The sequence below is a fragment of the Triticum urartu genome, chromosome 4A (genome assembly GCF_056163025.1).
Source record: "Triticum urartu cultivar PI428250 chromosome 4A, HENAU_Tu73, whole genome shotgun sequence".
In the NCBI taxonomy this organism is placed as follows: Eukaryota; Viridiplantae; Streptophyta; class Magnoliopsida; order Poales; family Poaceae; genus Triticum; species Triticum urartu.
The window spans coordinates 189,486,620-189,501,836 of NC_141876.1; positions in this window are offsets into that span (position 1 = coordinate 189,486,620).

A 15,217-nucleotide genomic window follows, 5' to 3' on the forward strand; every position below is an offset into this window, starting at 1 on the left:
TGGCCTTTTTCTCGGTGTTTTGTTCCACTCTTGCCGCCCTAGTTTCCGTCATACTTGTTGTAACACCCTGGATGTAATTTACCTTATATGTATCCCAACTCTTGCCGTTTCCGGCGCTAAGTTATTTTATTTCCTCGGGTTCGGGTTTTTGTCTCCGTGTGTTGTTGACTTTGTCATGCATCTCATATCATGTCATCATGTGCATTGCATTTGCATACGTGTTCATTTCATGCATCCGATCATTTTCCCCGTTGTCCGTTTTGCATTCCGGCGCTCCTATCTCCTGCGGTGCCCCTTTCTACCTCTTTTCGTGTGTGGGGGTTAAACATTACCGGATTGGACTGTGACTTGCCAGGCGGCCTTGGTTTACTACCGGTAGACCGCCTGTCAAGTTTCGTGCCATTTGGACTTCGTTTGATACTCCAACGGTTAACCAAGGGTGGCCTTCTCGGTCCCTTGGTGTAGCGTAACATGTCATTACCATGCTCTACTTTTGCTAAATATTGTGTCTGGCAGATTGTTAACATGAAGTGTAATTTTTCCATGTGTTTTGTTAGTGACCCATGCACCCTATGAACTTGCTCTTGCCATGTTTAGCTTCATAAGTGTGTCGTCTTACTGTTGGTTACCTTGTGATGCCATGTAATGCTTTGTGATGACTGGCATAAGCTTGCAAAGTTGCTATCATGAATCTGTTTCTGCCATGCTATGTTTTCTATTAAGTCTAAAATTGTTCGTATCACTTGCCATGTTTGCATTGATGTTGCCATCTTTCCTGTGCATCTTTGGTTAAAGTTTAGTAATCGAGTTTTGTTCTTTGCCTTTAGTAATAACATGCCATGATATCTTCCTGTAGCATGTTGTTTGCTAGCGCTAAACATTGCTACCTGATGCTGTTTATACCATGTTTAGTATTTTCACAAAGTCTGGGAAGCTGTTATTATTTGCATCTTTGCCATGTTCTTTTAGGCTTGTTGTAGTGAGTTCTAGCAGGAGCTCAGTGTTCAAGATTTGTAGAGCTTCACCTGTAATTCACTACCATGTGCTTTGCTGCTATGTTGCAGTGTTGTAGCATAGTTTCTTGATGCATCTTCGGTGCTATGATGTTGCTTAGCGCAGTTTTGCACCGTTGTTGTTTTGCTCGTCATTTGCAAACCGTGCATCCATTTCCGGTGACCCTTATATCGATTTCGTCCGAAATCACTCCATCTTTCCAGTGGCATGCTTGGTTTGCCAAGTTGATGACATGATCATCCTTTCCCCTCCAGAGTACCCATATGCATTGCACATCATATCTTGCATTCCATGCCATGTCTTGTATCATGTTGCTTGTGCATTGCACCATGATTGATTGTTGTTCCGTTGCTTGTGTTCTTGCTTTGGGTAGAGCCGGGAGACGAGTTCGTAAATGAGGATCCTGTTGAGTATGTTTACGAGGAGCAAGCTTTCGACAACCCTGAGAACTTTGCAAGCAAGATGACCATTACCCCCGATATCACTTCTATCTTTGCTCGTTCTATCGCTATGCCGCGCTACCTACCACTTGTTTATCATGCCTCCCATATTTCCATGTCAAGCCTCTAACCCACCTTCCTAGCAAACCGTTGTTTGGCTATGTTACCGCTTTTGCTCATCCCCTCTTATAGCGTTGCTAGTTGTCGGTGGCTTGCAGGTTGTTCCATGTTGGAACATGGATATGTTGGGATATCATATTATCTCTTATTTTAATGAATGTCTCTATATACTTGGCAAACGGTGGAAGGCTTGGCCTTTTTCTCGGTGTTTTGTTCCGCTCTTGCCGCCCTAGTTTCCGTCATACTTGTTGTAACACCCTGGATGTAATTTACCTTATATGTATCCCAACTCTTGCCGTTTCCGGCGCTAAGTTATTTTATTTCCTCGGGTTAGGGTTTTTGTCTCCGTGTGTTGTTGCCTTTGTCATGCATCTCATATCATGTCATCATGTGCATTGCATTTGCATACGTGTTCATATCATGCATCCGATCATTTTCCCCATTGTCCGTTTTGCATTCCGGCGCTCCTATCTCTTGCGGTGCCCCTTTCTACCTCTTTTCGTGTGTGGGGGTTAAACATTACCGGATTGGACCGAGGCTTGCCAGGCGGCCTTGGTTTACTACCGGTAGACCGCCTGTCAAGTTTCGTGCCATTTGGACTTCGTTTGATACTCCAACGGTTAACCAAGGGAGCTGTGGCCGGGGCGCTCGCCGGCGACAAGGAGGCGGCGAGGAGGGTGGGGGTGGAGGCAGCTCCCTCCTTCCGGCGAACAGGTCTCCGGCGACCTCGAGCCGGTGAATAGGTACAGTAACCGCGGGCTGGATCTGAGATCTATTTCCAGACGGTTGACTTTTCATCCCCGAACCCTAATCTTTTTGCAAACTTTGGCATGGTATAACTACGCATCCGTAGCTCCGAATCATGCGTGTAGCATATCAAAATGTTTATCTCAATGAGTACATCATTTCATTTCATTGCATCATTTTCATTTGAGCTCATCTTGATGCCCAAAATGCTGTTCGAAGAGGGCTATGTGATAAATTTGCGAGATCTGTTGCATCAAGTAGCTATTTGTCATTTTTGCCATGATTAATGTGTGCATGATATGCTCCTGAGCTCTACATGAGTTTTGTTATATGCCATGCCATCTTTACAGAGGTGCTTACCATGTATTTTTGTGATATGTGTGGTGACTAGCACAAGCTTGCAAAGTAGCGTAATCGGTAATGCTGATTTCAGGGACTTAGAATTTCACCAAGTCCTTGTTCTGTTTTTGTCGGTATGCCATATTTTCATGTCGTTTCCTAGTGATCCGTGCCTCTTTTGAGGATCATAAGTAAGGATGTTTTGTTAACATTGTGGTGCGCTATCCATCCATGTCTTTGTTTGCATTTATGGAGCTCCCTAGCTGGAGTCAATTGAGCTCTACTTTTGCTATATCGTGAATCCTAGCAGATTGTTGACTTGTTAGCGATTATGCCGAGGATGTTGCTATTGATCTGTGCATGCTATGTTATTTATCTTGCCATGTCTAGCTTCTATGTTATGTATTCTTGATGGTTGTATGCTTAGTTTGTCATGCCATGCTCTGTAGTGAGTGCATCGAGCTCATAAACATGCCTACACGTTAACTGATTTGCATGCTCCAGTTTTTCACCAAGTCTGAAATCTGTTTATGTTTTTGCCATGTTCACATGCTTGCAATTGTATTCTCTGATCCCTTTTGGCTCAAGGGAACTAAGGGACTTTTGTAAAGTGCTTTGGGTAGCTTCATGCCATGCCTTGCTTTGCCATGTTAAGTTCCTGTAGCATGTAGTTTTGATGCTCTAAAGTGTGCTTCCTTATGCTCTAATGCCCTAAAGTCTGAAACTTGTTATCATTTGCACTTTTGCCATGCTTGTTTGAACCTGTTAATGGATAAATTATCCGTAGCTCAGTGTTCATCTTTTGTCAAGCATCATGAGTGGATCCATGCCATGTATTTTGTTGTCATGTTTGAGTGCTTTAGCATATTTATCTTGATGCATTTAGTTGGTCACTTGCTATTTATCGCAGACCGGTGCCATATTTGTTTTGCTTGCCATTTCCAAACTGTGCATCTGATTCCGGTGATCTTTATATCGATTTCAACCGAAATCACCTCACCTTTCCAGTGGCACTCTTGGATTTCCAAGTTGAGGCCAGGTTCAATCATCCATTGTCAAATCTTGCATATGCATCACATATCGCATCCCGCATAGCATACCATGTTTGCATCATGTTGTTTGAGCATTGCACGTGGTTGATTGTGTTCCTTTTGTTTGTGTGTCTTGTTTGGGTAGAGCCGAGATACGAGTTCGCGAACGAGGAGCCCGTTGAGTTTGCGTACGAGGATCAAGTCAACTCTGACAACTTTGCAGGCAAGATGATCATACCCTTAAAATCACTTCTATCTTTGCTTGCTTGCTCGCTCTTTTGCTATGCCTATGCTACGATGCCTACCACTTGCTTATCATGCCTCCCAAATTGTCATGTCAAACCTCTAACCCACCATGTGCTAGCAAACCGTTGATTGGCTATGTTACCGCTTTGCTCGGCCCCTCTTATAGCGTTGCTAGTTGCAGGTGAAGATTGGAGATCGTTCCTTATTGGAACATTGTTTATTGTTGGGATATCACCATATTATCTTGTTTATCTTAATGCACCTATATACTTGGTAAAGGGTGGAAGGCTCGGCCTTTTTCCTAGTGTTTTGTTCCACTCTTGCCGCCCTAGTTTCCGTCATATCGGTGTTATGTTCCCGAATTTTGCGTTCCCTACGCGGTTGGGTTATAATGGGAACCCCTTGACAGTTCGCCTTGAATAAAACTCCTCCAGCAATGCCCAACCTTGGTTTTCCCATTTGCCACCTAGCCTCTTTTTCCCTTGGGTTTCCAGAGCCCAAGGGTCATCTTTATTTAAACCCCCTGGGCAGTGCTCCTCTGAGTGTTGGTCCGACCGAGTAGACTACGGGGCCACCTCGGGGCAACTTGAGGGTTGGTTTTACTCGTAGGATGTCTCATCAGAGTGTGCCCTGAGAACGAGATATATGCAGCTCCTATCGGGATTTGTCGGCACATTCAGGCGGTGTTGCTGGACTTGTTTTACCATTGTCGAGGATGTCTTGTAAAACTGGGATGCCGAGTCTGATCGGAATGTCTCGGGAGAAGGAATATCCTTCGTTGACCGTGATAGCTTGTGATGGGCTAAGTTGGGACTCCCCTACAGGGATTTGAACTTTCAAAAGCCGTGCCCACGGTTATGGGCAGATGGGAATTTGTTAATGTCCGATTGTAGATAACATGAAACTTAACTTAATTAAAATGAATCAACCACGTGTGTAACCGTGATGGTCTCTTCTCGGCGGAGTCCGGGAAGTGAACACGGTATTGGAGTAATGTTTGACGTAGGTTGTTCTAGGATCACTTCTTGATCATAGTTCTTCGTTCGTGCTTTGCCTTCTCTTCTCGCTCTCTTTTGCGAACAGGTTAGCCACCATATATGCTAGTCGCTTGCTGCAGCTCCACATATTACCTTGCCTTTACCTATAAGCTTAAATAGTCTTGATCGCGAGGGTGCGAGATTGCTGAGTCCCCGTGACTCACAGTTTACTTCCAAAACCAGATGCAGGGACCGATGATACCGTTCCAGACGATGCACTTGAGCTCAAGTGGGAGTTTGATGAAGACTCTCGTCATTACTATGTGTCTTTCCCAGATGATCAGTAGTGGTGCCCAGTTGGGGCGATCGGGGACCGTGTCGCATGTGGGGGTTGATCTTTATTTTGGTACCGTAGTCAGACCATGAGTGTATTGGATGATTGTAATGTTATTCATGTATTTGTGTGACGTGGCGAGTGTAAGCCAACTCTGTATCCTTTTCCCCTTTATTCTATTTACATGGGTTGTTGTGAAGATTACCTTACTTGCGACATTGCTTTCAATGCGGTTATGCCTCTAAGTCGTGATTCTACACGTAGGAGATGTAGCCGCATCGAGGGCATTACACTTGTGTTATGTTCCCTGATTTTGCATTTCTTACACGGTTGGGGTTATGGGACCCCCTTGACAGTTCGCTTTGAATAAAACTGCTCCAGCAAGGCCCAACCTTGGTTTTAACATTTGCCTAATAACAACTAAAATTTTCCTAGGGAGTAATTAACCCGAGGATTATCTTAATTCAACCCCCCCGGGCTAGTGTTCCTCTGAGTGCTGGTCCAACCTGGGCGATGTCCAGCGCCCCCTGGGCAACCAGGGTCTCAGGCAACCCGACGTCTGGCCCATCTGGTGTGCCCTGAGAACGAGATACGTGCGACTCCTATTAGGATTTGTCGGCACATCGGGCGTTCTTGGTGGTCTTGTTTTACCATTGTCGAAATGTCTTGTAACTGGGATTCCGAGACTGATCGGGTCGTTCCGGGGGAAGGATTATCATTCGTTGATCGTGAGAGCTTGTGATGGGCTAGTTGGGAAACCCCTGCAGGGTTTAAACTTTTGAGAGCCATGCCTGCGGTTAGGTGGCAGATGGGATTTTTTAATATCCTGTTGTAGAGAACTTGACACTTGACTTAATTAAAATACATCAACCGTATGTGTAGCCGTGATGGTCTCTTTTCGGCAGAGTCCAGGAAGTGAACACGGTTGGGTTATGTATGAACGTAAGTAGTTCAGGATCACTTCTTGATCACTTCTAGCTTACGCCCATTGCATAGTTTCTCATCTTACTCTTGTACTCGTATGTTAGCCACCATATTTGCTTAGTGCCTGCTGCAACTCCACCTCATAACCACATCCTACCTATAAGCTTAAATAGTCTTGATCTCGCGGGTTTTGAGATTGCTGAGTCATGACTCACAGATACTACCAAAACAGTTCCAGGTGCCGATGATACCAGTGCAGGTGATGCCACCGAACTCAAGTGGGAGTTCGACGAGGACCTTGGTCGCTACTACGTTTCGTTTCCTGATGACTAGTAGTGGCGCCCAGTTGGGACAATCGGAATTTAGCATTTGGGTTTGTCTGCTTTTCATTTGGTTCATCCGTAGTCAGACTATGTGTGTACTCTGAATGATGTATGAATTATTTGATCATTGTGTGACGTGGAGATTGTAAGCCAACTATTTATTCTATCCTTGTTCTTGTACATGGGATTGTGTGAAGATGACCCTTCTTGCGACAAAACCAAAATGCAGTTATGCCTCTAAGTCGTGCCCCGACACGTGGGAGATATAGCCGCATCTTGGGCGTTACAATTTGGAGGGGAGGGACACCGCAGGCCTAATCTAAAAACTCAGGGGAGTGGGGCGACGATATGGGAATCGCTTGGTAACTTGAACTTTATTATCTAAGCTAGGAGGAATGGGCGGACCGGCAAGAGTTGGCGGCGGCAGCGGCGATGCCAGCAGCGGTCACGAGCTAGGGTTCGAGGGGGGTAGGGGGCCGGGTGGGGGACTGTGGAGGGGTGTGGTGTTTGAGGATATGTCGCAGCTACTGAAATTTTTAGTAATGGTGGGTGGAGATGGTGGTGGACGAGGGAGGGCAACGGTTCAAATGCCTCGGCTACTGGCATTTTACTATAAGATCGTGGTGGAGGAGTGTGGGAAACAGTTGAAGTACGACGGCTACTAAAAGTTGGGTATAGGAATTGATGCGGGGTTGGAGTGAATGAGGGATTCCTGGATTAGGGGGTCCTCGGGAGTCCGGACTATTGGGTATGGGCCGGACTGCTTTCCCCCGTGTCCGCGTAGGACTCCTATATGCGTGGAATGCAAGTTTGGTGTCCGGATATGTTATTTCCTCCCCCCACAAACCGACTGTGTATAATCCTAGGCCCCTCCGGTGTGTATATAAATCGGAGGGTTTAGTTTGTAGAGGCTATCATAATTCTCATAGGCTAGACATCTAGGGTTTAGCCATTACGAACTCGAGGTAGATCAACTCTTGTAACCCCTATACTCATTGAATACAATCAAGCAGGACATAGGGTTTTACCTCCTTCAAGAGGGCTCGAACCTGGGTAAACATGTGTCCCCATCGTCCCTTGTTACCATTGATCCCCAGACGCACAGTTCAGGACCCCCTACCAGAGAACTACCAGTTTTGACATCAACATTGGTGCTTTAATTGATAGTTCCACGGTGTCGCCAACAAAAGGATCGATGGCTTGATTTGTCATCGGCGATGATGCTGTTTCCGGGGAGACTTTTCTCCCTGGTCAACTCTTTGTGTTTGGCAGCTTCGCTCTGCATGCCAATTCAACTGGTCACCTCGAGCAGATCAACGGCTACGCCCCTGGTCACCAGATCAGGTTTGGAAGCTTGAACTACACCACTGATATCCGAGGAGATTTGGTCTTTGAGGGGTTCTCGGGATCAGCCGCCGCTCTTCCTCTGCACGAAGGAAGCCTGTCGGATCCACCATCAGATTATGCTCAAGGATCGACTCTCACACCTGCCCTGGCCATAGATCCGAGGCGGAGCACTCTATCCGAAGACGAGAGGATAAACCCTGCCAGACTATCTCCCATTACGGAGCTCCCAGCCAGGGACCCAGAGGCGACCACGCCATCAGCAGACCCGGAGTCAAACTTGACTCTTCATGTCATCAGGAAGCCGGACTCGCCTATGGACGTCAACGCCGGACTCCGAACTCTCGAGGTTTGCGTCCATTGGGCTTGGTCAAGAGGTTATTACCGAACCTAGCTTCACAGTTCCTCATACGCCTGTCCAGCTTTCGCTCTTAAACGAGCCACCGGACCTAATGCGATCTCTCGCCATCATGGAAGTAACACCTCCGAACTACGCCCAGCCTAAACTGGGGGTAGAGAGCAGGGAATTTTACATCCCACCCACCACCCATTTAATAGCCACTGTTGATGACCTAACCGACATGCTAGACCATGCCTCCGAAGACCTCGATGGTATGTACAATGATGCCGGAGCCGAACCAGGCCAAAACCCACCTATCACCGGGCGTTGGACAACCACTTCTACTTACGTCATGTACATGGTGGATACGCCCAAGAAGAAGGACGATGATGGCACTCAAGATCCAATTGAGGACAAGCCCGTCGAGGCACCACCAAAACGCCGATGTCAGCGGCCCCGCTCACGATCGTGTCGGGAAAAAGAAAGCAATACCAGCACCGGAAATAATAACACTCCGGACAACGCCGAAGACTCCGACCACCCCGTCGAGCCTGCGTTCGAGCAGGAGGAGACGGAAGAGGGACAAGTCAACCCCGACAAACTCATCGATAACGATGATTCGGAAGATAGTAACTATCTACCAGCCTCCAAGGGGGATGTTAGCCTCGGTAACGAAGATTTCATTGTGCCAGAGGAACCCCTCGAACAAGAATGCTTCAAGCGATAGCTCATCGCCACTGTGAGGAGCCTAAAAAAGAAACAACAATAGCTTCAAGCCGAACAGGACACACTCAACGACAGATGGACCAAGGTCATGGCTGCTGAAGAATACAGCCTCGGGTGCCCGACAAAGAGCTACCCAAAACGCAGGCTACTACCACAATTTGATGATGAAGCCCTTGCTACCTCTTGGGCATGCGTTCGTTTTTCCTTGAACAGGAAAGGGTGATGCAGCAAAGCAGCGTAAGTATTTCCCTCTGTTTTTGAGAAACAACATATCAATCCAGTAGGAGACTACACGCAAGTCACCTAGTACCTTCACAAACAATCAAGAACCTTGCAACTAACGCGATAAAGGGTTTTTGGTATTTTTGTTGTATAGATCTGAAAATAAAGATTGAAAAATAAATAGTAAACTAGAACTATAGAACGGACACTTATATGATGCAAAGTAGACCCGGGGGCCATAGGTTTCACTAGTGGCTTCTCTCACGATAGCATATATTATGGTGGGTGAACAAATTACTGCCGCACAATTGATAGAAAAGTGCATAGTTATGAGAATATCTAGGCATGATCATGAACATAGGCATCACATCCGTGTCAAGTAGACCGAAACGATTCTGCATCTACTACTATTACTCCACACATCGACCGCTATCCAGCATGCATCCGGAGTATTAATTTCATAAGAACAGAGTAACGCATTTAGGCAAGATGACATGATGTAGAGGGATAAACTCAATCAATATGATATAAACCCCATCTTTTTATCCTCGATGGCAACACTACAATACGTGCCTTGCTGCCCCTGCCGTCACTGGGAAAGGACACGGCAAGATTGAACCCAAAGCTAAGCACTTCTCCCATTGCAAGAAAGATCAATCTAGTAGGCCAAACTGAACCGATAATTTGAAGAGACTTGCAAAGATATCAAATCATGCATATAAGAATTCAGAGAAGAACCAAATATTGTTCATAGATAATCTTGATTATAAACCCACAATTCATCGGATCTCGGCAAATACATGACAAAAGAGTATTACATCGAATAGATCTCTAAGAACATAGATGAGAACTTTGTATTGAGAAAGAAAGAGAGAGAAGAAGCCAGCTAGCTAATAACTATGGACCTGAAGTTCTATGGTAAACTACTCACACATCATCGGAGAGGCTATGGTGTTGATATAGAAGCCCTCCGTGATCGAATCCCCCTCCGGCAGATCCCCGAAAAAGGCCCCAAGATGGGATCTCACGGGTACAGAAGGTTGCGGTGGTGGAAAAGTGGTTTCGTAGCTCTCCGCGATGTTTTTAGGGTACATGGGTATATATAGGTGAAAGAAGTACGTCGGTGGAGCTCCATGGGTGCCACGAGGGTGGGGGGTGCGCCTACCCCCCTGGGCGTGCCCCTGCCTCATGGAATCTTCGCGGACTTCCAGACTTGTACTACAAGTCTGCTGGGTTGCATTTGTTCCAAGAAAGATCCTCGCAAAGGTTTCGTTTCGTTTGGATTCCGTTTGATATTCCTTTTCTGCGAAACACTGAAAATAGGCAAAAAACAACAATTTGCACTCGGTCTTCGGTTAATAGGTTAGTCCCAAAAATTATATAGAAGTGAATATTAAAGCCCATTAAATATCCAAAATATATAATATAATAGCATGGAACAATCAAAAATTATAGATACGTTGGAGACGTATCAAGCATCCCCAAGCTTAATTCCTGCTCGTCCTCGACTAGGTAAATGATAAAAACAGAATTTTTGATGTGGCATGCTACCTAACATAATTTTCAATGTAATTTTCTTTATTGTGGCATGAATATTCAGATCCAAAAGATTCAAGTCAAAAGTTTAATACTGACATAAAAGCAATAATACTTCAAGCATACTAACCAAACAATTATGTCTTCTCAAAATAACATAGCCAAAGAAAGCTCATCCCTACAAAATCATATAGTTTGGCCATGCTTATTTTTCGTCACACAAAATGCTCCCATCATGCACAACCCCGATGACAAACCAAGCAATTGTTTCATACTTTAGTATTCTCAAACTTCTTCAACTTTCATGCAATACATGAGCGCACTATGGGTGGAATGGTATATGAAGATGGAGGTTGTGCAGAGAAGACAAAAAAGGAGAAAGTCTCACATTGAAGCAGCCAATTAATGGGCCATGGAGATGCCCATCAATTGATGTCAATGCGAGGAGTAGGGATTGCCATGCAACGGATGCACTAGAGATATAAATGTATGAAAGCTCAACAAAAGAAACTAAGTGGGTGTGCATCTAACTTGCTTGCTCATGAAGACCAAGGGTATTTTGAGGAAGCCAGGTTCTATACAAGCCATGTTCTATAATGAAAATTCCCACTAGTATATGAAAGTGACAAAATAAGAGACTCTCTATCATGAAGATCATGGTGCTACTTTGAAGCTCAAGTGTGGAAAAGGATAGTAACATTGCCCCTTCTCTCTTTTTCTCTCATTTTTTTGGGCCTTCTCTTTTTTTATTTGACCTTTGTCTTTTTTGTCACGGGACAATGCTCTAATAATGATGATCATCACACTTCCATTTATTTACAACTCGATACTAGAACAAAATATGACTCTATATGAATGCCTCCGGCGGAGTACCGGGATGTGCAATGATTCAAGAGTGACATGTAAAAAAATTATGAGCGGTGGCTTTGCCACAAATACAATGTCAACTACATGATCATGCAAGGCAATATGACAATGATGGAGCGTGTCATAAAAAATGGAATGGTGGAAAGTTGCATGGCAATATATCTCGGAATGGCTATGGAAATGCCATAATAGGTACGTATGGTGGATGATTTGAGGAAGATATAAGGAGGTTTATGTGTGAAAGAGCATATCATATCACGGGGTTTGGATGCACCGGTGAAGTTTGCACCAACTGTCGAGGTGAGAAAGGGCCATGCACGGTACCGAAGAGGCTAGCGATGATGGAAGGGTGAGAGTGCGTATAATCCATGGACTCAACATTAGTCATAAAGAACTCACATACTTATTGCAAACATCTACAAGTCATCAAACCCAAAGCACTACGCGCATGCTCCTAGGGGGATAGATTGGTAGGAAAAGACCATCGCTCTTCCCCAACAGCCACTCATAAGGAAAGCAATCAAAGAACACCTCATGCTTCAAATTTTTCACACAACGGTTACCATACGTGCATGCTACGGGACTTGCAAACCTTAACACAAGTATTTCTCAATTTAACAATTACTTAACTAGCATGACTCTAATATCACCATCTTCATATCTCAAAACAACCATCAAGTATCAAACTTCTCATAATATTCAATGCACTCTATATGGAAGTTTTTATTATACCCATCTTGGATGCCTATCATATTAGGACTAATTTTATAGCCAAAGCAAATTACCATGTGGTTCTAAAAGACTCTCAAAATAATATAAGTGAAGCATGAGAGATCAATAATTTCTATAAACTAAAACCACCACCATGCTCTAAAAAGAAATAAGTGAAGCACTAGAGCAAAATTATCTAGCTCAAAAGATATAAGTGAAGCACATAGAGTATTCTAATAAATTTCGATCCATGGGAGTCTCTCCCAAAAGGTGCGTACAACAAGGATGATTGTGGTAAACTAAAAATCAAAGACTCAAATCACACAAGACGCTCCAAGCAAACCACATATCATGTGGTGAATAAAAATATAGCCTCAAGTAAAGTTACCGATAGACGAAGACAAAAGAGGGGATGCCTTCCGGGGCATCCCCAATCTTAGGCTTTTAGTTGTCCTTGAATTTTACCTTGGGGCACCTTGGGAATCCCCAAGCTTAGGCTCGTGCCACTCCTTGTTCTAAAATCCATCAAATCATTACCCAAAAACTTGAAAACTTCACAACACAAAACTCAACAGAAAATCTCATGAGCTCCGTTAGTATAAGAAAACAAACCACCACTTTAATGTACTGTAATGAACTCATTCTTTATTTATATTGGTGTTAAACGTACTGTATTCCTACTTATATATGGTTCATACCCCCCTCCCCCCGATACTAGCCATAGATTCATCAAAATAAGCAAACAATACACGAAAAACAGAATCTGTCAAAAACAGAACAGTCTGTAGCAATCTGGAGGCTTATGTAACTCCAAAAATTCTGAAAAATTAGGACGGCCTAAATAATTTGATTATTGATCTACTACAGTTGGAGTTGGTATTTTATCGCTCTCTGGAAAAAATGAAAATTATTCTTGTCAGTGCATACTTTCTGTTTTTTCAGCAATATCAAACAACAATCAGCCAAGAAGATCCTAAAGGCTTTACTTGGCACAAACACTAAATAAAACATAAAAAACACAATCATAACAAAGGATAGATGAATTATTTATTACTAAACACGACAAAAAGCAAGGAACAAAAATAAAACTGGGTTGCCTCCCAACAAGTGCTATCGTATAACCCCCTTAGCTAGGCATAAGAACAAGAATAGATCTAAGTATTGTCATCTTTGGTATGCAATCCATAAGTGGCTCTCATAATAGATTCATTAGGTAATTTAATTTTCTTTCTAGGAAAGTGTTCCGCACCTTTCCTTAATGGAAACTGGAATCTAATATTTCCCTCTTTCATGTCAATAATTGCACCAATCGTTCTAAGGAATGGTCTACCAAGAATAATAGGACATGTAGGATTGCACTCTATATTAAGAACAATGAAGTCTACGGGCACATAATTCCTATTTGCAACAATAAGAACATCATTAATTCTTCCCATAGGTTTCTTAATGGTGGAATCCGCAAGGTGCAAATTTAAAGAACAATCATCAATTTCACGGAAACCTAACACATCACACAAAGTTTTTGGAATCGTGGAAACACTAGCACCCAAATCACATAAAGCATAGCATTCATGATCTTTGATCTTAATTTTACTGGTAGGTTCCCACTCATCATAAAATTTTCTAGGGATCAGCCAGTTTCTTCTTCAGTTTTACGTTATCTTCTGTGAGCTTGATGATAACACTCTGAGCCCTGCCATGCCATCCTTTATCCAGCGAGTCAACAAAGGCACAAGCCTCATATCCCTGCAAATGATAAATAGTATTTTGGATGAGCAGTGGCATTAGCTGAAGTAAAATGATGAACTTAATTAGCACTAACCTCTAAGGGGCAACTGAGAAACCGCCTGCCAATGTTGAATCCATCCATGTATACACGTCGAGCGGGAGTGTACCCGTGCACACAACTCAGCTTTTGGTACTTCTCGGTGGTGCCAAACTCGGAGTCAAACTCATGTTGCCGGAGTCTGGAGTCAAGCTCCGGATCGGGCGGTAGATTGCTTTCCTTGGGGGGGGGGTCATTCAGGACGGATTCAGCAAGGAGCTATACTTTGTACATGCTAAAAAAGATTGGGATAGATTGGAACCTGACAGGACGATTTGGATTCGTAGTACACCTGCCTTCTGATGACCTTAGGCAAGTGTTTGGCGGCGACCGCCGTCGTGGCGGCGATATGAGCAGGAGCAGCCGCACCGAAACCATCAGTACCACTCGTCCGCATTCCCCCAATGTCAAAGCCACGCGAGGGAATTTGGAGGCTATGTAGGGATTTGGGAGAAATGGGGAAACTATGGAGATAAGCTAACGGTCGGGAACTACTTACGGCACTATATGTTGTATACGGTAGACTGTTTATACATGTCGTCTGTGTTAGGTATTACAACGTCACACACGATTTCCGCACCAAACCGTGTGAGAAGACAACATAGGTTAGACACGGTTGTCGTTACATAACTGTATGTGATGTACTACCATGTCCATATAATTGAGTTACGGTGAGATACCGTGTAAACAGTCGCTCTGCGGATATCCGTTAAAAAATAGCCACTCTATACATAGAGATGGAGGCGGCGGCCTAGGCAGCGGTTACCGGAGAAGAGGCCAATCCTCAGTCGATGGGCGGTGGCGGCGTCATAGGAGGTCAATCCCCGGTCTGTGTCGGGAGATAGGAGGAGCTCAACCATCGAGGTCGGCGGCGGTGTGATTCGAGCCCATCCATCGCGGTCGATGGCGGGATAGTGGAGGTCGAACTTTAGGCGGCAGCCGCACTAAGCTTTGCTCCTCGATCCTGCTGTCTCGGCGTGCCGCCGCACCGCGCTTGTCTGTCTTCTCGATGGAGGTCGCCGCGCGGCTAATTAATTAAGGTATTTCTTTTTGTGAGTGGCTTAATTAAGGTATTCAATTCCTAAGGTAGTGTTGTACTAGTACACTGCGTGTAAATTGACTGGCCATTAATTTTTTTCATTGCACGTCTG